This window comes from Caretta caretta, chromosome 7, assembly GCF_965140235.1.
Source record: "Caretta caretta isolate rCarCar2 chromosome 7, rCarCar1.hap1, whole genome shotgun sequence".
Taxonomy (NCBI): Eukaryota; Metazoa; Chordata; order Testudines; family Cheloniidae; genus Caretta; species Caretta caretta.
The window spans coordinates 20,327,517-20,355,037 of record NC_134212.1 but is presented as its reverse complement, the minus strand read 5'-3'; the positions used below and the strand labels follow the sequence as shown (position 1 = coordinate 20,355,037).

Genomic DNA, 27,521 nt, shown 5'->3' with positions numbered 1-27,521 from the left:
AAAAAGTCCAGAGGCTGCGTTCTCCGCTCAGCTTCCAGAGGGAAAGGTAACTTGGCATCATTCTATAGCGACACCTGCTGGTCTGTTAGCAGCAGCCTTAACCAGCTTTGCTCATTGTCCTGTCTGGAAGTATTCAAGTCCCTGGGGTTACTAGAAGGAAGGGGTTACCCCAGCATGTAAAGCCAGTGCATATTTGTGGAGCTTTAGTGGTGGAACGGGGAGTCTCTTTGGAGGTGTGATTCAAAGAAAACAATATGAGTTCAAGAAAGTAATGTAATGGGCTGCAGGTGAGACAAAGACCTTGATACTCCCAGCTGGCTATGCATAAAACCATTTGGAAGCTGCTTCGTTGGTACAGAAGTAAAATGAAAAAGAGGAAGAGGGCACTTGGGAGTCCTTACTGACTCTCTTAGCCCCATTTGGCTATGTTTGTCATGATTCAGTGGTTTCCAAGCTGGGACACTTGGCATCACCTGGGTAGCACCTCACATGCCGAGATCAGCGTCCCCACCATTTTTCACATCAATAAAAGCCAGCAGGTGTCTTTCTGTAAACATCAGGAAAAAAAACAAGACATGAACCTACTGAAAATAATCTGCTGATAGAGATCTTGGCACATTTATTGTATAAATATATCACTTAGCAATGGGTGAGAGATGAAACGTATTCCCTCAGGTGGCTGCACAGTCATGTTACATCCTTCACATTTCTTCACACTTTTCCCTTCCTATGGAGCAAAGGCCACAAACACATGCCGTTCATATCAGGCTTTAATCCAACATCCACTCGCTCCATTCTGATCTCATGTACAGCACTCAAGCAAGACCTTTCAATGCAGATTCTGTGGGAATGCAAAGACTATAGGTATAATCCCTTTTAATGCTTTCTACATATACTGCCCCTTTAATCAGAGGGTCAGGATCTAAAGGCACTTTGCAAACATTAATGATACTTCACAGAACCTCTGTGAGTTTGGCAAGTATTATATCTATTTTATAGCTCTGTAAAATGAGACCCCAAGATGTTAAGTGACTTGCCCAGCATTAGATGGTGAGTTGGAAATAAAACCTCTCTGTCCCAACTCCCAGTTCCTTATGTGAAACATTACAGACTTCCTATATTATAAACAAGGATACATCCAACGTTTAAAGAACTGAATTCTTCCTCTCTGTCCACAGTGCTGTTCCCCCCAGAACTGTTTGACCTGGCTTGAGAGGATAGGGAGTGAAGGAAGCAATAAGTGTGTGAAACCTGAAACCAGACAATTTTTTTGAGGTTCAAAAAAAAGTTCACGTTTTCTCGCTTTTCATTTTCAAGAGCCTCTTTTAAATTTATGGTTTTGGCCAGGAACAGGCTCTGGAAGACCACAAGGAAAGTACCAAAACAAAGTTATCTTCTCATAGATTTTGACCTAGCTGGAGCCAACATGTATCAAATTCTCAACTTGACTGCTTACATTAATAGATTTTAAGGCGAGAAGGGACCATTAGATGGTCTAGTCTGAGCTTCTGCATATCACAAGTCATTAAATTTCACTCGGTTACCCCTACATTGAACCCAATGACGTGTGTTTGGCTAAAGCATACTTTCCAGAAAGGCATCCTGTCTTGATTTGATGACATCAAGAGAAGAAGAATCCACTACTTCCCTTGGTATAGTTTGTTCCAGTGTTAATCACCCTCACTGTTAGCAATGTGTGTCTTATTTTTAATTCAGATTCGGCTGGCTTCAGCTTCCACCCACTGGTTCTTGTTATGTCTTTCTCTGCTAGATGCAAGAGCCCTTTAGCACCTAGAATTTTACCCTGTGAATGCAGAACCCGTGGAAGCTTGCTAAACATGTGTGTGGGGGGGGCCACCAGCACCCAAATCGTGGCCCCACCCTCCCACCACCCATTCCCCTGAAGCCCCACTCCCACACCGCCTCTTCCCCGCAAGGCTCTGCCCCCTGCTTGCTCTTCCCTCGCTCTTGTCGCTCACCCTTACAGCTGGTAAAAATGAGAAGGCATAGCCCTCTCACTTTTAAAACTGCCGGACCCCCCCATTCCACCCTTCCCTGCGTAAAGATACTTATACATTGTAACCAAATCACCTGTCAGTCTTGTTTTCAATAAGCTATTCCAAAGGGGCTCAGATAAATGATTGGATAAGAATCTGGACATCAGTCTGGTTATCTGCCCTTGACATCTGAAACTCTGACGTTCACCCATCAGTATCCAAAAAGAACTTCTCTTGTACTCAGCAAAGAGAGAGAGAGATACACACACACACACACACCCCTGCTACAGGCTAAGCTGTTAGCTAACACAAATACCTTACAAAAATAGAAATTCTCCGTTTATCCGAAAAGCTCATGACAGATCCCTAGATGTAAGATTTATCTCGACTTGAGTGAACAATTAGACAGTCCTGAGATTATTCCTACTAAGTGACCTTCCTTTCTCTCCACATAGGAATGGTTGACTTTCTTTTTTTCTATCAAAGGTCCTATTATACTAATACCGTTGGATACAAACTGGATGTTGTCTTGGTGTTTTAAATCATACCCTCCTCGCAGCTCTGTAGCCCAGATAAATGATTTTATGCCTATAGATCATGTTAGTCACGCTTATGTGAACATCTGGCTAGTCCTCTCGGTATTTGTACATTTCATTAAAATTCTTTGATCAGAAAAAAAAAAACATTTTTAAACAACCACATATGCCTATAAGGATATGCTTGAGATCAGAACAGCCATTCTCCCAAAAGCTCTGTCCTCTGCAGTGCCATATAACTGACAGGGGCCATCACTTAGATATTTGATGAATCCAAACCATGACCTTCTCAGAGGAAAGCGTTCTCTGTACCCTTGCTGTTAATGAACACAATTACCTGACCAGAACCTGTCCAGTAAGTACCACTCTGACTGATAATGCATAGGATGCATTTCTTGGCTTTTCAGAATCATGCTGTTCAACAGCCTTTGCACAAAAATGCCCACCACAGAATATTTTTCCTTGACGCCATACTTTGCTTGAAGCCACACTTTCAAATTTAGGTCCCAATCCTGCAAACAGACATACACATCACTATTTGATCAAGGTTACACATGTGTTTAAGTGTTTGCAGGATTAGAGACTCAGAGACAGAGCCTATATAGTTAAAAAAGTATTAATATCTGCTGCCTACATTTCCAATCCAGCATCTAAACAACTATATTATTTCAAATGACTAAAAAGTGACACACTTAAGGTGCTAAAGGGCAAGATTTTCCTTCCCTGCTTTCTCAGTTTATCCATGAAAAAATGTGACTAGGGAAGGTCCACAGGAAAACTCAGTGGTGGAATGGTCAGAATAGATAATTATGATGGTAACTCTGACAGGACCTATTTTCCTAACTATTAAGGCAGAAAGCTGTGATCCACAGTTATCACCTGTAAGCCACAAGTTCAAATCTGGGCCAGCCTGCTAACCATCAGATGCTTCTTTGCTGACCTGTTTGAAGTAAGGTTGTGGTCCTCGTTTTTAGTGCCTGTTTGTTCACAACCCAAATCACATATAAATGCAAATATGTGGATGCTGAGAACCATCTGTCCACTCCATCTCTCTGTTCATCAGGTATATCCAATTACCAGTTATATTTCTGTATTGCCATCACAGATTTGGCATCCTTCATAGCAGTCTAAGGAGAGAGGGCTCAGAGTCAGACATGCCAAACCTGTTTAAAAAAACGCAGAAATTGGGCTTGTTTTGGCTTAATTGGCTTGTGAGTTGCTTGTTGGCTAGTTTTTGGCTTGTAGCTTGTTGCTTGATTGGCTTGTAGCTTGTTGCTTCTGTTTTTTTGATCAGCTCCCAGCAAGCAGGGGAAGGGGGGCAAGCAAGGGAAGGGGAGAGAGAGTCAGCGGGCCCATCACAGTTCCAGACTGCACGCCGGGGGGATCTAGTCACATAGAGTGTTGGGGTTCTTAGGGATTTCCTTGTTTTGGCCTTGTTTTGAAATGGGATTAGCTTGATTTTTGGTTTATTGTGAAAGTTGGGGTGCTTATTTACCACATGAAAGTTGGCAACTGAGCTCAGTTCAGTTTTCACATCCATTCTGCTCTATCTTCTCATCCATAGAGTTGGTCTCTCCAAAACAGGAGACAGAGCAGTATGAGGGGCTGTTTATATAGGAGCTGGGTGCCCCATAGATGTTCCGTGGTTGAACAGAGGACTTAGAATCATAGAATATCAGGGTTGGAAGGGACCCCAGAAGGTCATCTAGTCCAACCCCCTGCTCGAAGCAGGACCAATTCCCAGTTAAATTATCCCAGCCAGGGCTTTGTCAAGCCTGACCTTAAAAACCTCTAAGGAAGGAGATTCTACCACCTCCCTAGGTAACGCATTCCAGTGTTTCACCACCCTCCTAGTGAAAAAGTTTTTCCTAATATCCAATCTAAACCTCCCCCACTGCAACTTGAGACCATTACTCCTCGTTCTGTCATCTGCTACCATTGAGAACAGTCTAGAGCCATCCTCTTTGGAACCCCCTTTCAGGTAGTTGAAAGCAGCTATCAAATCCCCCCTCATTCTTCTCTTCTGCAGGCTAAACAATCCCAGCTCCCTCAGCCTCTCCTCATAACTCATGTGTTCCAGACCCCTAATCATTTTTGTTGCCCTTCGCTGGACTCTCTCCAATTTATCCACATCCTTCTTGAAGTGTGGGGCCCAAAACTGGACACAGTACTCCAGATGAGGCCTCACCAATGTCGAATAGAGGGGAACGATCACGTCCCTCGATCTGCTCGCTATGCCCCTACTTATACATCCCAAAATGCCATTGGCCTTCTTGGCAACAAGGGCACACTGCTGACTCATATCCAGCTTCTCGTCCACTGTCACCCCTAGGTCCTTTTCCGCAGAACTGCTGCCTAGCCATTCGGTCCCTAGTCTGTAGCTGTGCATTGGGTTCTTCCGTCCTAAGTGCAGGACCCTGCACTTATCCTTATTGAACCTCATCAGATTTCTTTTGGCCCAATCCTCCAATTTGTCTAGGTCCTTCTGTATCCTATCCCTCCCCTCCAGCGTATCTACCACTCCTCCCAGTTTAGTATCATCCGCAAATTTGCTGAGAGTGCAATCCACACCATCCTCCAGATCATTTATGAAGATATTGAACAAAACCGGCCCCAGGACCGACCCTTGGGGCACTCCACTTGATACCGGCTGCCAACTAGACATGGAGCCATTGATCACTACCCGTTGAGCCCGACAATCTAGCCAGCTTTCTACCCACCTTATAGTGCATTCATCCAGCCCATACTTCCTTAACTTGCTGACAAGAATACTGTGGGAGACCGTGTCAAAAGCTTTGCTAAAGTCAAGAAACAATACATCCACTGCTTTCCCTTCATCCACAGAACCAGTAATCTCATCATAAAAGGCGATTAGATTAGTCAGGCATGACCTTCCCTTGGTGAATCCATGCTGGCTGTTCCTGATCACTTTCCTCTCCTCTAAGTGCTTCAGAATTGATTCCTTGAGGACCTGCTCCATGATTTTTCCAGGGACTGAGGTGAGGCTGACTGGCCTGTAGTTCCCAGGATCCTCCTTCTTCCCTTTTTTAAAGATTGGCACTACATTAGCCTTTTTCCAGTCATCCGGGACTTCCCCCGTTCGCCACGAGTTTTCAAAGATAATGGCCAATGGCTCTGCAATCACAGCCGCCAATTCCTTCAGCACTCTCGGATGCAGCTCGTCCGGCCCCATGGACTTGTGCACGTCCAGCTTTTCTAAATAGTCCCTAACCACCTCTATCTCCACAGAGGGCTGGCCATCTCTTCCCCATTTTGCGATGCCCAGCGCAGCAGTCTGGGAGCTGACCTTGTTAGTGAAAACAGAGGCAAAAAAAGCATTGAGTACATTAGCTTTTTCCACATCCTCTGTCACTAGGTTGCCTCCCTCATTCAGTAAGGGGCCCACACTTTCCTTGGCTTTCTTCTTGTTGCCAACATACCTGAAGAAACCCTTCTTGTTACTCTTGACTTCAGTCTGTGGGGTTGTTCATCTGGCATCTTTCATCAACAGAAAATTACCTTTACATTTTAAAGGTGGTGGCTGGTCCTGTGTGGGTGAACAAGGTGGTGACGGGGAAGAGAGGGGACAAAGGACAATCTTTATCCCCTTGCATCAATACTCAAGGGTCAGGCACAATCCCAGCACAAGATCTACTCCAAAGAGGATGGGGAAGGGCAGGGATGAGGTGATTGCTCTGCCCCCACTTCTGCACCACTCACTGGCCTTGCACAGGAAGGAGTGTGTGCCTGGATCCCTGGGGAGTGAACAGTGCACTCTGTGGAAAGGTGGTAGAGGTCCCACTGCAGTGTGCACTCTTCCAGAGTCCCATGACGAGTTCTGGATGAACTGGACAGTCCCTTGTATCACAGTAGCACTTAGAGGCCCAAAACTAAGATCAATTCTAGTTGCATCTGTCCACCTAGTGGCAATAAATGTGTTCTGTCTGGTAGCATAACAAACCAAGCAGAAAACATAAGGCCCACCACAGGCCTGCCCTCCCTCCCAGTCCCGGACCCACTCTTTCTTTATAGTCACCAGCAATTGTAACAAAAAAAACCCCATACATAATCAAAAGTACAGGAGAGCAATTCCACAATCCACTCTGGAGTCCTTGTAGGCTCCCTGGCCACACCCAGAAGGTTATATCATTCTGAGCTAGCCAGTTAACAAGGCCCACCTACCAAGTCAACCCTGTTGTTCAACTCTGTTGATCCTGCAGTGGCAGCAAGATTTCCTCATATGGACCAGTTTGGCACATGGAGATATCATTTCAGAAGGGTTATTCCAGTGAACCCCAATGGGCCTCTAGACCCTATCATGGTGCCCATCACTATGGTATCTAACTGTTACTAAGGGTGTTTTTGCTGAGCTGTACAGCAAAGAGCCAGATTTGACACAAATAGAAACTGGCAAAGGAATTAAATGTCACAGAATGATACACTGGGATGGCAGATTTAGCAAGTTGGAAGAAAACATTTTCCATCTAAATGGAAAAAGTAGACTCTGAGGAGATGTCGCTACAATTCCAGGAGTTATACGATAATGTAACCTCATAAACTGATTCCAACAGCATGTAATAACTTCCTATAAATGTATACCCACCCCATTAGAAAAAGGGAAAATTGGCTTCTTTCGGATCATTTTCTCGCTCTTCTCTAATTATCGTGGGCTCTTCCTCAGGGACGTAAGTCCTGGCGATGCAACTACGTTCTTTAAAACATATTGCAAGTTTGCATGATGCCTCTGTGTTAAATCCAGCCTAATTCCAGTGGGTCGTTCGCTCTCAGGGCTCTGCCCCACTCAGGAAATATTAGAAAATGTAATCAAATTAAAGTAAAATAAAAACACCTCCATTATAATTCAGAGTAATCATAAATTAACAGCACAACTCTAGCAATTGCCCATCTTTCCACAGTGGAGAACTAATGGACACTTTCAAAACTGCCCTGAAATGATAAGCACAAGGTATTTCTCATTCCCTGCAGGAGCATGGATCTATCTTTGGATCAACAGAGTTTTTCCTTTGAAGGGTTGGGATGGGGACTACACCTTTGGGACAATCAGGCTATTTGCAGCATGCAAGATGTGGGATGACTGTTTGGGGATTAATGTGGTCCACTGCACTGTGTCCTAACGTGCACCAGAATGTTGCACTGGACATGCAGAATTTTACTATTTCCCAGGTGAGTGTCTCCCCCTTGAGCCCTGCTGTGGTTTTTAGTTCACAGTGCCCTGCCTACTATTTTTACATGGAGCCAACATTGTGCATTGCCCTTTTTGCAGGAAGAACAACGTTTACTCATTCCCAGGGGTCTCTTCACAGAATACGGATGGCTTCCAAATCATGGGTGAAAATAGTGTGCTTATGGGCCAAGATTTTCAATAACGCAGTTCCCAACATTAGGCTCCTAAATCTAGAATTAGGCCCTTAAATAAATGGCCCAAATCTCAAAAGTATCGGGCACCTGCAACTTGCACAAACCCAGATGGAGCAAAAGGCCCCAGGTGCTTATCAATTAAGGCCAGTTTTGACTTTCAGAGATTCCTCAGAACTTTTGAAAAATCAGGCCATTTATTCTGGTCCTGCATATGGATTTAGGAACCTAACTTCAGGCAGCCATTTTGAAAAATCCTCGCCTACTTATACAGTGCCATAGGTGAGCATTGTGCTTACCCAAACAAGAAACACTTAAGCTAGGGAACTATGAATTGCATGCCTATAATGCTACTGCGATCTTTCTGGTGCTGACATAAACCAAAAATGAAGCTTTCATCACCACACTCCACAAGAGGCCTTCAAGCCAGGCTTTCCTTAGTCATCTTTTTTACATTTGATAATGCCGTGCATGTCTCTGAATTTCATTTTCCAGTCTCCTCCAATCTCCCACTTGCTCATACTCACCCGTGTTCCATCAGATTCCCTTCCTTTCCCCTCTCATTCCATATCCCCACTTCTTTCCCCCCGTTCTCTCTCCAGTTTAGCTTAATTCCAAATGGCCCTGTTTCAAAACTTAAACATATACAAGTAAAAAGGTGGGACCAAGCCATCATGAAAACTGGTTCAGCAGCTGATCGCCTACCCTGGCATGTCAGATCTTATTGTATATGACAGCTATCGCAATTTCACTCTGCTCTTCATGTACTATGCGTGTTTGCACAGAAAAACAAACAAACAAAAACAATCTGTGTGCTGGTCTAATGCAAATGAGAACTAATTAGTAGTAATGTTTTCTCTTTCTTTCCTCATATATGCTCCAAATGAGCTAAAACTGGTAATCTCAAAGTGAATCTCTTTGAAATGCACTGGCAATTTCACTGTCAAATTCCTGAATTCAAACCAGGTTTGGTTCCTTTTCAGTTCAAGTTGGGATGTGGCAGGAATCTCATGAGAATGGTTCTCTTGAGAAGAAAAAAAAAATCTCTCAAGACATGAGGTAAATTGATCCAATGACATTTCTGTCATTTGGGGCTGAAATCTCGTGAAAGTCCCCCATGAGATGTTGGTGCCATTTTACATGAACATTGATAAACCTAATCTAGATGCACGCACCAGCTGCCTCAGCCCATCTCAGATATATCCTGTATGAGCAAACAAACTCTTTGCCAGTCTTTTCAGCCTGGATTTCTCCCTACATATTCAGTGTAACTTGCCTTGCTGGAGTAGACTGTCCCTGTGTCTATCAATAATCTGTCAGGGATACTATAGGTATATTAATCCTGCCTCAGTGTGGGGGATGGATTAGATGACCTCTTGAGGTTCCTTCCAGTCCTACATGTATATGAGATTTATTAATCATAACCACTGCTTTATTCCCCCTCCCCCCAAACAACTCTGAATCTTTCTAACTCGGTGACATCAGTGACCCAGCTGAAGTGTCACAATAATAAAGAGTCAACCATCTATCATTGTGCTGACAAATAACCTGCACTCAACAAGCTTAATGCAACACTGTACCAAACAGGTCACATGTGGACTACAGAAAAAAAACCAAAGTGATATAAGACCCCTGCTCCACCATCTTCATGTAGACTGATTTTCATGTCATCAGTAGAGAAAGAGAGCAGTCACATAAATCACGGAGATTCAGAATCATTCATGGCACATGCCAGAAGAAATAGTCAGGTAGTGCAAACAGAGGTTCAATCAAAGTGTCATTATACTTAAAAGTGGGATGCAAAGCAATCCCAATCTGTGCCAGCATGAGGCACAAAACAGAAATAGAAATCCAGAGCACCCTGCGTAGAGTCACTAATCAGAGTCGTTTTTGCAGCTCTAGATCTCCCCACAAGAAAACAAGTCCAGCCTTGGAGCAGGACAGGTCTATCTTTGAAGAAACAATACTTCCATGAAAGATACATAAAATGCACTGTCACTATTAGAGTGATATCTGGGATTGCAAAGAGACAAAGAAGGCAAATGCTAGCAGGATCAAGGTACTCCAGCAATGAGCACATTAGAAAGGCATACATAGGTTAGAGAGAGAGATTAGATATAGGCATCCACCAATGCCCACCCACCATCCCTGCAACTGTAGGAAATTAATCTTAGGGAATAGGTCCGTCTGATGTGTATAGTGTAGGTTGTGAAAGTCTATATGATAAGGCTCATTCAGGCTATGTGATGACAAGGACGAAGGAATATTTATATTGGGTAACCTTTTCAAAAGCATCTAAATCCTATTTTCAAAAGCAGTTTTGGCATTTAGGCTCTCCAGTGCCTAAGTCTGTTTTGGAAATGGTCTAGATCTAGTCTACGCTAAGGGGATTTTGCCGGTTTAACTATACCAATATATGTAACCAAACAAAACCCACCTAGTGTAGGCACAGATCAGTATAACAATGGGTGCATTCCCCAACCGACATATGCTATACCAGCAAAAACACTTTTATATAGACATAACTGCATCTGCATTAGGGCGATCACTGCAAAAAATGACACCCCTAACTGATACAGCCATGCCAGCAAAACTTTCTAGTGTCAACCTGTCCTTAGGTTCCTAAGTCACTTAGGTGCTTTTGAAAATTTTACCCATAGTTCTCTGAGGCTGAGATTCTTAAAAATATGAGGAAAATTGTAGAGCTATCACTAAGGCAGGTAGCATACTGTACCTAAGAAAGCAACAATCATTTTACATTATTTCTTTTCATAATATATCTTTTCAACTGAGTCCTCTAGGGCAGATGCAGATGAATGTGAAGGCATGAAAGGTTTTTCTGTGGAGTAACTGAGCTTTCTATTTATTCAGTGGTTGGGCCAAAAATCTGGAGAAGATCTCCACCTTCCCAAACCTGCAAACAGATTTCTCATTTCTGTCTTCAATGGTGAGTTTTACATCCAAACCTCTGTAAAAATAACCCAACACTCTCAGGGTGCCAGATGGTTCTGTGCTTCAGGCAGTGAGGCTAATGATCAGGAACGTAACACAATACAATTTATTTTCTACATAGCATCCTTGATACAAAAGAAAAAATGGTTCTAAAGAATGAGGGACAGAGAGGTTCCGGGAAGATACCTCATGCCAGGAAGGAAGAACCCTTTTACATTTAAATGGGTGCATTTAAAATGAAGTTGCTGGACATCTAAGGGGCTTCAAAAGCTGTGGACAAATAAGTTAAGCACCCGTGTTGGGTCATGCACCGTGACACAAAGGCCTTTTATTGGATTTGCTGGAGGAAGTCCACTGCAAATCTTAAAACCCACAAATCTCCTGCAGCAGGGCCGCCAGCCCTGCCTCCCCACCTGAGGACCTGCTCTCCTTCCCCTGCCAGAAGCCCCCCCGCCTCAGCCCCCAAGTGCAGGGCAGATGGGTGGTGTGCAGCCCCCCCAACACCCTCAAACACAGGGTGGGCAGCCCCAGCGCCTCCTCCCTTCCCCGGAGTGCCAGGTGGCACGGCTCAACACCTGGGGGCCCCCAGCGCTGGGCAGCCCCAGTCACCCCAAGTCCCGGGCACCCTAGCTCCAGCCCCACCACACTTCCCTGAAGAGGAGCAGCCTGCCTGGGCTGGGGACAAGGGGGAGGGGCAAGGGGGGGTTTCAAGGAGGAGTGTGGTGGGGCCACCCCGGGCTGTTTGGGGAGGTACAGCCTCCCCAAGCCTATGCGACTGCCACCCATGTCCTGGAGGGCTATAATAGAGCCTCACCATAACCACAGTAGTTTATTTACCACTAAAGACACCACTGCATTATACCTAACAAGTTTCTATGCATTAAAACTGCTAATTTGCTCTTAACACAGCCATTTCGTTGTCATATATAATATTACACGTCAGTGTCACAACCATAAAGTCACGTGACAAATGGTATCCAAAGTTAACATGCAACATCATGCAAGATGATTAACAATGAACAAATAATTGGAGCTAATGTATTCAATGATTTAGTCTTTTTTTCTGTTTTTAAACTGTCCCTTAGCAGTTTATGATTTTTTTGGATATATTTATTATTCAAATTATTTGTGATTTTATTTTTGTGAATAATTCTTACAAACAGTATGGGACAGGAATGGGTTTTCATCTGTGTTTGCACAATACCTAAAACAATAATACCACAAGCCTGACGCCTGAACTTAGTGGGAATTTTGCCATTGACTTGAGTGGAATCAAGATTTCATGCAATCTGTAGATTGTTTGCAGTCAGTCATTATGACTATTCAAATTGGGCTGGCTTGTTCTGATTGAACTCATAGGTCACATGGCACTGTTTCTGTTCCTTGATTGGATAAGTCTTGGAATTATCTTTCCTGTGTGAATATTCACATCTACAAGTTCAAAATTAGAGTTTGGCAAATATTCTCTAATTATCTCTTAACATTTCCTCTTTCTGGATAAAACTGCCACTTTTACAGAGGGGTTAGCAGAGGCTAATGCACCACAGTACTTAAATGATCAAATTAGAGCCTTATTCTGGCTCATTTATGGATATCCCTAGTGTTGAAAACTCTTGCAATTTTATCACAAGTCTCATGGTATTACATCTTTTTCCTTAAGTCCCCAGCTCTTGGAGTCAAGCGATTATGTGACACCCTTGGCTTTCCTTTAAGAAAATAGTAACTTTCTAGCCTTCATGATGACAGAGAAAAGCCTAAAAATGTGAACCAACTGTGCCTTAAAGACTTATAGAACCAAAAGTGAATTTTTTAAAAATCCCCAATGTTTTTATTTAATTTTTTTTGCGTGGGGGGGGGGAGCCAAACTCAAGTTTTGAGTAGGTGGCATTGGCTACACTGTATTCCTGTCGGGTAAAGGTTTGTTTAGTAGAATATTCCTGAAAATAAAAAGGGCTCAAACAGTCAAAGTCAAGTCAATATTGTATTTGAGCAAATGTCCTCAGAAACTCATGCTGAGATATTTATCTAGCTCTAGTGGTAATAGTAGGACACTGAGAACATTATGATAACAAAAAGGCAGCTTATTTATCAGTGTGTGTGCGGGGGCAGGAGGGGGACATGGGGGTGCGTTCAAAACAAGTGCTGAGTCCAGTCAGGTGAGACAATGTTGATTTTATATAGCACAGTAAAACGTGCTAGGCATTTCTATACTAAGCCCCTGCCTGAAACAAGAAAGTCTATAGTACACTAGTGAATCGATACCAGTGCCATACACCCAGAAACAGCAGTTTGCAGGGCCTTAGCAATTATGTATCCAGAATGTTGATTTCAGTTAATTAATTTTTTATTGAACTTTCTTTGGTGCTCTTGAAAGCAAGGGACTAATTAGCACTAACGATACAGTCTCTCGTGCAAGGCATCTCCACACACAGCTACTTGGTACACAGCCTTGTCATTGCGTCTCAGCCATCCCCACCCTGCTACGCTAGTTCTTGGAGTGCCCTGCTATTGCACTACACAGCCCCCACAGCATGACCAATGCACCTCCCTCTGAAACTGCCCTGGTGCCATTCCATATGCTCAGGGTCAGATGTGTGATATTCTGAGTTCGTGCTGTGACGTGGAGAAATGTACAGCAAGGCTGAAATTTTCAGAAGTGGCCACTGATTGCAAGTGCCTCCCTTTTTGGGTGCCCAACTTGGCATACCATGGATGTGGTTTCCAAAAGTGCAAGGCACCTGTGATTCCATTTTGAAGCCAATGGGAGCAATGACTGCTTGGTACTTTTGAAAACCAGTTGATCTAGTTGGATCAAGCTGGGATATCCAAACTCCCTAGCCACTTTGGCAAATATTGGGCTTGGTGATTAGGTTGAGATCCTCAAGCACATTTTCATTTACAGCCGGAGGGTAAAATTTTCAAAGTGACTGAGAGGACTCTTGACTTTCACTGGGACCTAGGCTCCTAAGTCACTTAGGTTCTTTTGAAATTTTTACCCTCAATCAGCATTTCAAAGCAGGTCTCTCACCATGAACTGCTAGAGCACAAAACCTTGGAACCAATCATCCCTGAAATTATCTGGGCACGAATCTGACTTTATTTACACAGCTGTAAGTCAAGAGTTTACTCCATTGAACTCACTGGAGTTACACTGGTATAAAACCCCTGTGAGCAGAGGCCCTTTATTTTTAAGTGAACAATCCTGCTTGATAACATGAGGGTGACATTTTGGGCTTAAAAACAAAAAAATCTATTGCCACTGCAAGCTGCCACCTGAAAACAGCCCGAGAAGTAACGAACGATGCCTGTTGTTACTCGCAAAAGAGGGTATCACTCATTCTGATAGCATACTGTATGGATTTACCATGGATACACAGTGCATGAAAAGACCTGTACAATGCATAGCAATTTTACAGTGGATTATTAAAGGGTTTATATTTGTATATGTTTAGGCAAATTCTCTATTTCTTTATTGCTTAGTCAACAAAGAACTATTTAGCTATTAGGCAGGCCTCTTTGTTTTACAGATCCCCCAATACGTTTGACACAGAGGGAGGCTTACGTAATGCTTTGCTATTCTGCTCTGTGCATAGAGGTTACTAAAGCTGTGGAAGACTCTGAGAGCTCCCCTTTGCATACACAGGGGCCCAATGTGACAACATGTTAAATAGAACTCAGCCAGGGCCAGTGTCCCCCCAAAACCAAGAGCCATTATTACAGCTCTGAGAGGCCTGAACTGAGATCAGCCTCGTTGTGTTAGGTGCTGTGCTTGTCCCAGAGAGGTTATAATCTAAAAAGACTAAGACAGACAAAGGATAGGAGGAAAGAAGTTCTTTTTTATAATTTCCCTTTGTCCAGACACACAGAGATTGAGGGACTTGCCACAGCCACACAGCAGGTCTGTGGCAGAGCCAGCAATTGAACACAGATAACCTGGTTCCCATCCCAGTTCCTTAACCTCTCTCTGGATAATGGTAGGCAGAGCTCTGTGCAGAACTAGTGTAGAGTCTTGCAGTGGAACCGGGATCCCATGAGTCCCGCAGGACCCACTGCCATAATGGCGTGAGTGAGTGGGAATGGGAATGGATATTGCAGGCAGGGGTGGGAGTGGGATGAAAAATAGTCCCGCGCAGGGCTCTGCTGGTAGGGATGAACACACCAGCTTTGAATAAAATCAGAGCAACTCTGAATCTTTGCCCCTGAAAGTCAGATTGAAACCCAGGAACTTGGTTAAGACATGAAAGATATTAGTCAGTTTCCCTGACCACCAGTATTTCCTAGTTTTGGTCACAACAGGAAGTACAAATCCATTGAAAAGAGCTAGTCTCTTAGTACTTGCAGCCTACATCACAGTTAGAAAGCACCTGATATTGTACTAGGAAACCAAATCTCAGGTTTTTCATCCCGATTCCTAAAAAGGAAAGTTGACATCATTCCAAGTTATTCCCTCCTCTGGGCCTCCCAGCATCTCATCGTCACCAAGTCTCACTCTCAGATAGCAAGATCCTCAGGGCTGGGGTCATTTTCAGCTTGCGTTTTGAATATTACTGAGAACATTCCTGGTGCTTAATAATACATTGAAGACTAAATTAACAAAACAACACTAGAAGGAAGAGGTCTGGCTATGTTTGAGTAAACATCTGACCTTTCAACTGTGGAAACATGCAAGACACACACATATACTCCTGGTTACCAGACAGGAATCCAGCTGGATCCCGTTTTAGTCTCTGGCCCCCAGTCTGCCATGTACTGAGCTGGTTCTAATGCTTCTGATGATGGCTAGCAGCAAGCAGAGGGCATGTGGGAGGAGAGCACAAAGAAATCTCTCTGAAACCTAGATCATTATTGCTGTTTTGCCCTATTTACCACTAAATACATTTCTTCTGGCTGCCCTTCAGCAAACAATATGACTCATGTCTGACAGGTAAACTCCAAATTCTGCTTTACAAAATGCTTGAAGCAATTGCAAGGGTGCTGAGGGTGGAAGAAATATATTTCCTTCTCTCTGATAAAACCATCACTTTCTCATGACAGATAGTTGCTGTTTCCCAAACTCTTCTCCTGCAACAGATTAAGGAAGCACATCAGTAATCAAAGGCAGGTGCCAGAGATACTGCCAGCACTGGGAGGGATCCCATAACACGCACCATCCCAAACAAATTGGAGAGTGATGACACCAAATCAGGTAAGGTCAAATGAACAACCCCAACCAGAGGCTGAGACCTTCCCTGGGTTCCACAAAGGAGTGGGTGTGTGGGTGTGTGTGTGTGTTTTCACTCACACAGGGGCAGCGAGTTATATCTCCACATGGTGCCTTGGCACCAGCAATATTCAGAGCCCAGGGGCCCAGATCCACCAATACCACCCTGCCACCCTCCCGCGCCTCCCCCGAGTGTCCCCCAGCCCCCCTTGCTGCCCCCGCGCGCCTCGGAGCAGAGGATCCCGCCTCTGCCTTTTCCGTGCAGCTCCATGCTGCCTCCCTGCCGCAACTGCTGCCGCAGGGTCCTAGCGCCCCCCAGCTCCACTGCCAGGGCAGGCTGACTGAGCTTGCTCTTCCACCTCAGACCCTTCCCTTTTCCGGTGGGACCCTCCACCAGCACAGGGCCCCCCGCCCCGCCTGCAGTCACCGCTCCTGCCCCATGCTGGGCAAGGAGGCAGCCCCATCCCTCACCCCCAGTGAGGCTACAGTCAGGGGCAGTAGGAGGGGAGGAGGCGCACGCAGCACCCCCCCCCCCCCCAGCACCCACTAGGGGGGAGGCGAGGGAGATTCCTGGGCCTAGAAGCACATGCAGTGACAGTGGTGGGGGTGAATGTGCTGCTGGGGGGGGGCAGGAAAAAGGGGCTCCTCCTCCAGAGCTCGCTGCTGCTGGCAGGGAAAGGGCTGGGGGGAGTCCTCCTCTCTGACCCCTGTCCTGGAGCAGCCTGCCTGCACCCCAAACTCATCCCCAGCCCTGCCCCAGCCAGAGCTTTCACCCCCCCCACACCCTCAACCCTCTACCCTAGCCCTGAGCCCCTCCAACACCTTATCCCCAGGCCCAGCCAGAGCCCTCATCCCTCCGAGCCCTAACCGTCTGCCCAAACCCTGAGCCCATCCAGCAACCCAAACACCTTATCCCCAGTCCCAGCCAGAGCCCTTATCCCCCTGCACTCCAACCCTCTGCCCCAGCCCTGAGCCTAACACCCCAAACCCCCAGCCCCAGACAGAGCCCTCACCGCCTACACCCCTACTCTCGCCCTGAGCCCCTCCCACACCCCAAATCCCTCATCTGCAGCCACAGCCCACACCCCTGCACCCCCTCCCATCCCCAAACTCCCTCCCAGAGCCTGCACCCCAATCCCCTACCCCAACCTAGAGCCTGCATCCCAGACCTCCTCTCCCACCCAAACTCCCTCCCAGAGTCTTGGGCAGGTGGGGGGCGGAGTTTGGGCAGGGGCAGATTCTGGGCACCACCAAAAATTATACAAACCTGATGCCCCACACAGGCCTGACTAACCAGGCAGGACTGAGCACCAAAGACCAAGGCAGACCCTCAGAGGGAATCCAGAAAATGATAAAAACAGCCATCAGGTTGCCAGAAGCAGCACATGCCTCTGAAGAGAGAATGCTAAAGGGCTGGGTTATAACTCAGGTTGGGAGTTTTCAGGGCAGAGCTCCAGTTACACACAAGCATTTTTCTTTGTTTTCTTCTTATTGCAACCCAACACGCCCTGGGCCTCCAGCTTGAAATCTTAAGGACTGTTCTGTCACTGCTGAAGCAGCTTATATCCCTTATCCCAGACGCTAGCACGCACTCCCAGAATCCCCACTTCTCAACTCCTTGCCCAACCTCTGCCCTTCAGCTCTGGGTTTGAGCTGGCACTAAAACAAACTGCAAGAACAGCTGGTTCTCATGGGATCTGCAGCCCAGTCAGAAGCAGATATGGGAAACCTTGGATTAGGCGCATGTTACAGACCCAAAAGCAGCTCTGGACAGTTGGAGAAGGGCAGTGGTTAAAGCAGATTGAAACAGGAGGGAGAAGCCAAGCCAATCAAGAATGATGAGGAAAGCAGGGGAGCTCCCTTCTACGTTTAGCAAAGATGGGAAAGCTGTGCCCCACCCCTCCCTGGCTCCCGCTCCCATTAACCCCTGGAGAACGCTTAGCACCCAAACTTTTAGACACTTTTCTGAACTGAACCCCAAACCTTTTGAAGTTCACTCCCACTAGTGTCAACAAAGCAAGGGATTTCACTGAAGGCAAAGTCTGTCTGACAGTGTCTTATACCAGACACAAAAACACTAACTAAACGCATACGTCTGGGAAAATGCCTCCCCTCAAAACTGAGACTTGCATTTGGATTTAAGATGACACTCCCAAACCAGAAACTTAGGTGTCACTGTGACTTACTCAGTAGCACCCTCTCCTGAGGCGCAGTTGTGGGTTCAAATCCCCCAGTCTCACATAAAGCCCATGCAGTGCTGACCCTGTTGTGCAGAACTAAGGGCATGGTGTAAACACCCTACTTCCTACCTTTGCTGAAATCAATCCGAAGACAGTAGCTGCCTTCAAATCTTGCATATTCAGGGGTTGCTCTAGGTTTGGCAGAGGGAAGCCAATATGCTCTGAGGTTCCTTAATGCTGCAGAAACTCTGAAGGTGCAAGATTTCACTCCAGAAGCTGACCAAAGCTCTAGAGAGAAAATGTGCCACAACTAAGACAACTCTTCCCTTCCCACACTGGGGTTGACAATAGGCAGGCAGAAAAGCAAGAAGGATCTGTGTGGGAGAACAGAGAAAGGCCTTCAAAGTTTCAGACCTTCCGACCTTTTGAAGTCTTGTCTAAACTGAACCACCTTTCCTTTTGTTCTTCACCACCCATACCCTTATGAGCTCACCTGCCTCGCAGCAGAAACACTACCAGCTAAAATAGCATCCACGACGTCACTCTTCACAAATGGAGACAGCTCTGTTAACACACTTGTTTAGAAAAGCAATGAAAATCTGTGTTGGTTGTCATTACCATTCCATTTACCCCATGTGCAGAATGTTAGGCTGGATGGTTTACTCAGCAGCATATGATTATGTGATTGCTCAGATGCAAGGTGGGTGGAGGAAACAAGAGCTCGGGAGAAGAGAAAGGAGGTAGAATAACTTGTATTTTCCCTAATACCTTTTGGACAGAAACTCACGGAAGTTTAACTCACATTCCTTCAAGCAATCGTAACCCATAAACTTAATGCAATATACAGTACAAAGGAAGATCTTTGGGGAAAGATTCGAAGGAGAAAGCGACTCTGTGCCTGGTGAGAGAAGCATTCCAGACAGTTTACTGTCAGAAGCATTGCTGCTCCACAGTCTATCTATTTACAGACACCTGAGGGACACATCCTCATCTGGTATAAATCAGTGTAATTCTACTGACTTCAGGGATGAGACATCAATTTACACTAGCTGAATGAGCCACAGAATTAGGGCATGGATAGTAAAACCCTTTCTATGTCACCTCTGCTGCAACCAGAGCTTGAGGAAGCAAGCAGGTCACGACTGAAGAGTTTGAAAGGCTGCCCCCAGGCAGAGCTCTTGCTGCTTCAGGTGCTCTCCCATGCACCCCAGTGCCTAGAAGACTGAAGCTCACTTTCACTCAGATACACTCTCACAGAAAATTGAATAGTTTGGGGTTCACATTCGAGAGGCTTTCTGGAATGAAGTATCTACTACCCAAGATCCATAAACCTGGAAATCCTAGGCGCCCCATCATCTCAGGCATTGGCACCCTGACAGCAGGATTGTCTGGCTATGTAGACTCCCTCCTCAGGCCCTACGCTACCGGCACTCCCAGCTACCTTCGAGACACCACTGACTTTCTGAGGAAACTACAGTCCATCGGTGATCTTCCTGATAACACCATCCTGGCCGCTATGGATGTAGAAGCCCTCTACACCAACATTCCACATAAAGATGGACTACAAGCCGTCAAGAACACTATCCCCGATAATGTCACGGCTAACCTGGTGGCTGAACTTTGTGACTTTGTCCTTACCCATAACTATTTTACATTTGGGGACAATGTATATCTTCAGATCAGCGGCACTGCTATGGGTACCCGCATGGCCACAGTATGCCAACATTTTTATGGCTTCCTCAGCTCTCGTCCCCTAATGCCCCTACTCTACTTGCGCTATATTGATGACATCTTCATCATCTGGACCCATGGAAAAGAAGCCCTTGAGGAATTCCACCATGATTTCAACAATTTCCATCCCACCATCAACCTCAGCCTGGTCCAGTCCACACAAGAGATCCACTTTCTGGACACTACAGTGCTAATAAACGATGGTCACATAAACACCACCCTATACCGGAAACCTACTGACCACTATTCCTACCTACATGCCTCCAGCTTTCACCCTGACCACACCACACGATCCATCGTCTACAGCCAAGCTCTGCGATACAACCACATTTGCTCCAACCCCTCAGACAGAGACAGACCCCTACAAGATCTCTATCAAGCATTCTTACAACTACAATACCCACCTGTGGAAGTGAACAAACAGATTGATAGAGCCAGAACAGTTCCCAGAAGTCACCAACTACAGGACAGGCCTAACAAAGAAAATAACAGAACGCCACTAGCCGTCACCTTCAGCCCCCAACTAAAACCCCTCCAACGCATTATTAAGGATCTACAACCTATCCTGAAGGATGACCCAACACTCTCAGAGATCTTGGGAGACAGGCCAGTCCTTGCCTACAGACAGCCACCCAGCCTGAAGCAAATACTCACCAGCAACCACATACCACACAACAGAACCACTAAGCCAGGAACCTATCCTTGCAACAAAGCCCATTGCCAACTGTGCCCACATATCTATTCAGGGGACACCATCACAGGGCCTAATAACATCAGCCACTGGTCCCATCCAAGCAGGTGGCCTGGAGGCTGACACTTTGGCTAACAAGAGGACATGATTCTTTGACCACTTAGAGGTCTGATTTCTATGGTGTCTATCTTTCTCCAACTGCTGACAATACCTAGTCTAATGGATGGGACACTGCTAATTAAAGAGCCTTTCCTTCTTAATCTTCCCCCTCCACAGCTCATGACAACTACAAATTGTGCTATTCATGTGTATAGCTCAGGTTATTCATGAAAGGAAGCACTTTGCAATTAGCTTGAAAAATTTTTATTCCAAGACCGCTTGCAGCATAAAAGCAGGGAAGCAAACTGAGGATGCAGATATCTCTCAGGTACAATTGACATTGTAGGATGAATATCTCACAACAGAGCTTTGCCCCACTGAAGAAATGAGGGAGCGAGAAAGAACACATGATGGAAGGGAAAATATAAGTTCAACTCTGAGGATAACTCACCAAGTCTGCTGAAAGGATATTTCATTTGGGTTTCTGTTAGAAGTGTGATTCTCTTAGAATACATCCAGCTAATTCAATTACAAATAAATTGCAGTTTGAACCTCAAGGGAAAGTTAGAAAAGACCTTTTAGCTTCATGAACCAACTTACATTGCTGGAAAAGTGCACTGGAGTATAGGCTCCTAAATGCATGTACATGCGTGCACACACACATAAAAAGTGCAGAAAAACATACCATAGCTCTAAGCAGGTGAACGATCCAGTTTCCTCAGGCTGTATGTTAGGATACAGGATCATCAACTCCAGTTATGTAAAGATGACTGCTTCACTCTTGTGCCCACATATATCTATTCAGGGGACACCATCACAGGGCCTAATAACATCAGCCACACTATCAGAGGCTCATTCACCTGCACATCCACCAATGTGATATATGCCATCATGTGCCAGCAATGCCCCTCTGCCATGTACATTGGTCAAACTGGACAGTCTCTACGTAAAAGAATAAATGGACACAAATCAGATGTCAAGAATTATAACATTCATAAACCAGTCGGAGAACACTTCAATCTCTCTGGTCACGCAATCACAGACATGAAGGTCGCTATCTTAAAACAAAAAAACTTCAAATCCAGACTCCAGCGAGAAACTGCTGAATTGGAATTCATTTGCAAATTGGATACAATTAACTTAGGCTTGAATAGAGACTGGGAGTGGCTTAGTCATTATGCAAGGTAGCCTATTTCCCCTTGTTTTTTCCTACCCCCCGCCCCCAGACATTCTTGTTAAACCCTGGATTTGTGCTGGAAATGGCCCACCTTGATTATCATACACATTGTAAGGAGAGTGATCACTTTAGATAAGCTATTACCAGCAGGAGAGTGGGGTGGGAGAAGGTATTTTTTCATGCTTTGTGTGTATATAATAAGATCTTCTACACTTTCCACAGTATGCATCCAATGAAGTGAGCTGTAGCTCACGAAAGCTCATGCTCAAATAAATTGGTTAGTCTCTAAGGTGCCACAAGTCCTCCTTTTCTTTTTGCGAATACAGACTAACACGGCTGTTCCTCTGAAACCTGTCAATGTATTAGAGATCCACACAATGCCTTTCACTGCAGGGTCCCGGAACACTCTACAAATGGTGGGCTTTAATCCCTGTGTAGTGACACCTCTCACAGAGAAGGCGGAAAACTCCAGGAGCTTCAACTTTAATTCCTGGCCATTGTTTCAGTGAGGAATGAAAGGAGTTGGATCCCAGAGGGAAGGAGGGGGAAGAATGGCTCTTTGAAACTGGAGGATCTTGGGAGTTCTACAAAGGCCCTCTGTTTCCAAACAGCAGCACTGCTGGCCTTCTCCCACTGTCAGCATGGCTGCGCAGTGGTTGCTGGCTCATCTCCCTTACTCTTCCCTTGTTGATGGCCGGTTGGCTCCATGGGTGTTCATGACACCTTGACCCCCGTCAGCTTTCAAGTCGGAAATCTGTGGGCTGGAGTAAGGAGACTACTTGTTCCCTAGTGCCATTCCTCTGACCAGAGTGCCTTGGTTTTCCACCTTATACAGATGGCATACAGGACCACTGGCTAATGGAGAAGCTAATGATGATCATGCAGGTATAATGGTGCAAAATGCAGTCTCACCTCCCAGCTGTCTGAGGACACAGAAAGACTATCAATCCTACTTTTATTGAGATCTGTTAGGGATTTTCCTTCAGTTCAAATCGTAGAGCTGCTCTTTATGATCTCTGGGTCCCTAATTTAAGTCCCAGTGAGGAAAAAAAACCTTACAATCCACACACCTTTTTATCTGCAAAAGACAGATTTGGGTCCAATTTACTTTTTCTTTTTTAATTAAAAATACTTTCTAGGAACAGGTGAACTGGGCTGGGTAAAAGCAAACCCCCAAAACCAACCTGAAATTCACCCCAAACCCACATGGTTCTGAGATTCGGGTAATTTATCTCACTGATTTTTCCTGTCTGCATAACCTTGGTACTTCCTGGATCAGGACAAAGCTGAAATGTCAGAAAGCTGCAAGGGATGCTGTTGTTGCAGATCTACCCACTGGGTCAGAAGCTTGAATTAGCCCCCACACCGCTCTAGGTTATGCTGAGAATGGACGGCAGAAGACTGGCCTCAGGCTTAGGTGGCCATTAATATCTCTATCCCAGGGAGGTGGGTTTAGCCCCACCTGTGACTATTTAGACCCATCACCTGTGAGGCAGCTAAGGCCAGGAATCAGGAGACAGCCTGTGGGTCACTTCATCCTTAGATAAAAGGCCAACATGCAGCTCAACTAAGAGAGAGATCTGCAGGCTGCAGGCAAGAGACAAAGACCTGGAAAGAGGGCAGGCAGCACAGCCTAGCTAGTCTATTTAATTTCTGTTGGGTTGTTTTGCTTTTGAAAAATAAAAGCATCCCAGAGGGAAGGAACTGAAATTCTGCCGGGGGCTTTATGTTACCCTGGCCAGTTACTTGGCCCATTGGCCTAGACTTCCTTGCGGGTTCCTTGCAGAGCTACACCCAGTGCTGGGTACAGTTGAGGATTGAACCCAGAGCCTTTTACTTCCGGGTTGCTGGTTTAAAGCTCACTTTGTTTGCTAGCAACTGAAAGCTGTTACCATCTGATGGCTATTCCGTGGCCAATGGTATTAGTCTTAGTGCATTTCCCATCACACAATCCACTGCCACATTTTGCCCCTGTGTTGGTAACCTCTGCAGAGATCAGTGACAGAATAGGGCAATGGGAACCAGGCCACATGGAGGGAGCTATGGTATACTGGCTGGAGGCCAGCATCGGGGAATTGAGACCAGCCTCAGCCATGCTCTATCTGATCTGCAGATAAATGCAAGACTCCGGTCTCCAGGTCTCTCAACTTAGCCCCTTTCACAAACTCTTTGTTAAAAAAAAAAAGAAGAAGAAGATAGGGGAAGGGTTACAGTATCTGTGACTATTTCCATTGTCTGAAATTAACAACCTTGTTATGTCATTTAAATAGGTACCCAGCTAAAAGAATAGAAACTCTAGAAAGTTTAAAGAGAGGGTGAGTGGGAGGGAATGGGTTTATGGATTATAATATCAGTTTAGAAAGTTTCCAGTCTCAATCCTTCTCCGAATTGTGCTGAAGATATCACTTGTGCACAAGTCTTCTCCTTTAACAGGCTGCGAACTCTGGTTAAGGGACTTAGGGCATGGCTACACTTGCAGATGTAGAGCACTTTGAGTTAAACCAGCCTTCAGAGAGCACAGTAGGAAAAGCGCTGCAGTCTGTCCACACTGACAGCTTCAAGCGCACTGGCGTGGCCACATTTGCAGCACTTGCAGCAGCATTGGGAGCAGTGCATTATGGGCAGCTATCCCAGCATGCAAGTGACTGCAACGTGCTTTTCAAATGGGGGGGGGGTGGGATGGAGTGTGACAGGGAGTGTGTAGTGTGTATGTGGGGGGAGAAAGAGTGGGTTTTGAGGGGGTTGAGAGCATGTCAGCATGCTGTCTTGTAAATTCAGACAGCAGCAGACCCCCTTCCCCCCCATCTCTCTCTCACTCACTCAAAGCAAGCAGCATCCTCAGTAATGGTTCCTTTTTCCCGGAGCAGATAAGCAGCCAGCTGTCAGAAACAGAGCTTATCTGTATTCCTACAGCTAGTTCAAAACAATGACAAGAGTGGCCACTTGACTTAAGGGGATTATGGGATGTTTCTGGAGGTCAATCAGAGAGCAGTAATGCAAAACCTCATTCACACTGATGCCGCAGCGCTCCCGCAGCAAGCGTTATGCTTCTCATTGAGGTGGAGTACCAGGAGCACTCCAGCTGCAGAGTCCAGGCTCTCTAAGTGCCTTGCCAGTGTGGACGGGTCGGGAGTTAGGATGCCTGGGGCTGCTTTAAAGCACTCTAACTTGCAAGTGTAGCCAAGCCCAAGACCTTTAATCTGGGTGCTTTCGGGCTGTATAAAATACTCCCCTCTGTTCTCCCAAGTAAAACTGCACAGCTGTTGAAAGGGCCTTATTAAAGCAGTGCAATGATTCACAGAAATGGGGGTAAAATATATAATCCGTGTACAGATTAAGAATTTGCGTACTGATAACAAAATTACCTGAAGCTCTTGGTGCTGCTGCTTAGAACTTCAAGTCTTTCTTAACTGAAGTGCCTTTAGGGTGATTGTTGTAGCATAAAGACGTAATCAGGCCCATCGTAATTATCGTATGAGTTATTTGTACTAAAACAGAATGGCAGGCTGGGATCCTCAGAGATAATTTACCTCCAGACTCTAGTTCAGAAGGAGACGATCTTAATCGTTCTCTGCTTTTACTATAAGTGTATTAAAACGGTTTGGAAAACAGTGCTTAGTTCTGTGTTTCTATGGTTGGGATTTATTTTGTTGTTTTTTCCCCCCTAGACACTAAACACCTCATTAAAATCCAGTCTTGTAAGGTATAGTTTTAATTAGTCCATTGCTGGATCAAAGTGATAAGTGGCCACCCAGCATTTCGTACTCAGAGTTCTTTGGCATTGCACAGTATGGAGTCTCTGTGTCCCTGAAGCTGAAAGCTGGCTGGAATATGTGACCCTACCTCCCTAGCTAACAGGAAATTCACTAGAGAAGCATTCTTACGCTGTGTCTTTATAAACAGGATGTAGGCCACAAACTCAGGACAGAATAAAACAATCTTTCACTTAATCCTTAGTTATTATGGACATAATGTGTCTTGAGGTGCTAGGGTCCTTCATCCCCATAAGTGTTCTGCTTTTTCTGCTGCCATTGTTCCATCAAACACACCCAATTTCTTACTCTATCATTTCCTTCTGTCCATTCACTGGTTGGAGAGGAAGAAATGACATCCAAAGGTCTGATCCTCCTTCCCTCCTAGAATTTTAAAGAGATAGTGGCTTATTTCTACAGAACCAAATTGTTCATCCATATGATCATCCATAGCATATTGCAGTGGTAGTGGTGGAAATGTGTGGGTGGGGACTTTCATACCCTTATTATTTCTTCATCTTCATCAGATAACCAGATATTATGATATTCCAAACTAGGTTCTAAATTAAATCAGCCATAATTTTACTGAGGACATTTCCAAGTTCCAAATGCAGGCCAAAAAGTGATCATGACATTTCCTACACCTTCAGATATCACTGATGGGGCTTTCTTTTTCATTGTCAAAAACCAACAGCTAGGGAAAGGCAGCCCTCCAAAATGTTGGTCGACCGGTTCAAGTCTCATCCAAACCCCTCAACTCAGCAAGATCTGGCTAGAACTAACCTTGTAAGACAGTGGTTCTCAAACTTTTGTGCTGGTGACCCCTTTCACATAGCTAGCTTCTGAGTGTGACACCCCCACCCCCCTTATAAATTAAAAACACTTTTTAATATATTTAACACCATTATAAATGCTGGAGGCAAAGCGGGGTTTGGGGGTGTAGGCTGACAGCTCACGACCCCCTGCTGTAATAACCTTGTGACCCCCTAAGTTTGAGAACCCCTGTTGTAAAAGGCTCAATCCTACAAAATGCTGAGTAACTCCTGGAGGTGCTAAGTGGAGTTGATGATACTGAGCATCTCCACTTCTTGTTCAGCACCTTGTAGGATTGGGCCCCCAAAACAGGTTTTCACACAAGCTTGGTCTCTCAGATGATCTGCCCCAGGAGGATAATCTTTCAGATGGGAATATCACAAGTTTCCAGCTGGTGGAGCTTGGAACTTCTTAACAGTCCTTATCAAAGCATTTCAGCATGTCTGATGGAACCAGGAGACTGGGAAATAGCATAAAAATGAAAAGTAAACAGCTACATGTTTAAGAAAAAAAGTTAACTAAACATTATCACAGTGCAAAGGATTGGTTAGGTTTTGTCTCTATTTTGAATGACTGTTCTGGTTGATTTGTTATTGTTCCCAACCCGATCCACTCATTTTAACCACTGGAGTGACACTGGATGGCACAGATCAAAGTCCAAATAAATATACTCCAATGCAGTTAATGTCTCCTTCTATTCTCGCTCCCCTCCACCTGGAAAGCCTCTGTCATTATTATACTGCAGATCCAGCAGTAAACTACACTGAAAACTAACCAGCCTCTCAACTCAGCCTGCAGGCTGCTGTCTGTGTCCTTCCCTGAACTCAGCGTACTTTTCACCTTGTTAATTCCGGTGACAATAAGACATGTAACATTAAGCTGACTTTGCAAACTGACATGGGAATGCATCTGAATAAGTCATACCTAAAACGAACAGATAGGCAAAGGATTTCAAGAACATATAGAAGCTAACTGATCAGTTACTCTCAGACACTCACATTCCATAATTTAAACTAA

General features: G+C 45.2%; 1 protein-coding gene and 2 long non-coding RNA genes across 6 annotated transcripts in view; all 3 read right to left on the bottom strand.

Annotated features, from left to right (window-relative positions):
* The window catches only part of GRIP2 (glutamate receptor interacting protein 2), a 478,373-nt gene that overhangs the window by 282,947 nt on the left and 167,905 nt on the right, over window positions 1-27,521 (bottom strand). The gene's annotated exons all lie outside the window — the stretch shown is intronic.
* LOC125639360 (uncharacterized) overlaps window positions 1-27,521 on the bottom strand; it is a 183,630-nt gene that overhangs the window by 31,963 nt on the left and 124,146 nt on the right. The window lies entirely within an intron of this gene.
* The window catches only part of LOC125639361 (uncharacterized), a 65,324-nt gene that overhangs the window by 5,948 nt on the left and 31,855 nt on the right, over window positions 1-27,521 (bottom strand). Inside the window, exon 2 of the long non-coding RNA XR_007357473.1 lies at window positions 474-547. This is a non-coding gene — a long non-coding RNA (uncharacterized LOC125639361). The remainder of the gene's footprint in view (window positions 1-473; window positions 548-27,521) is intronic.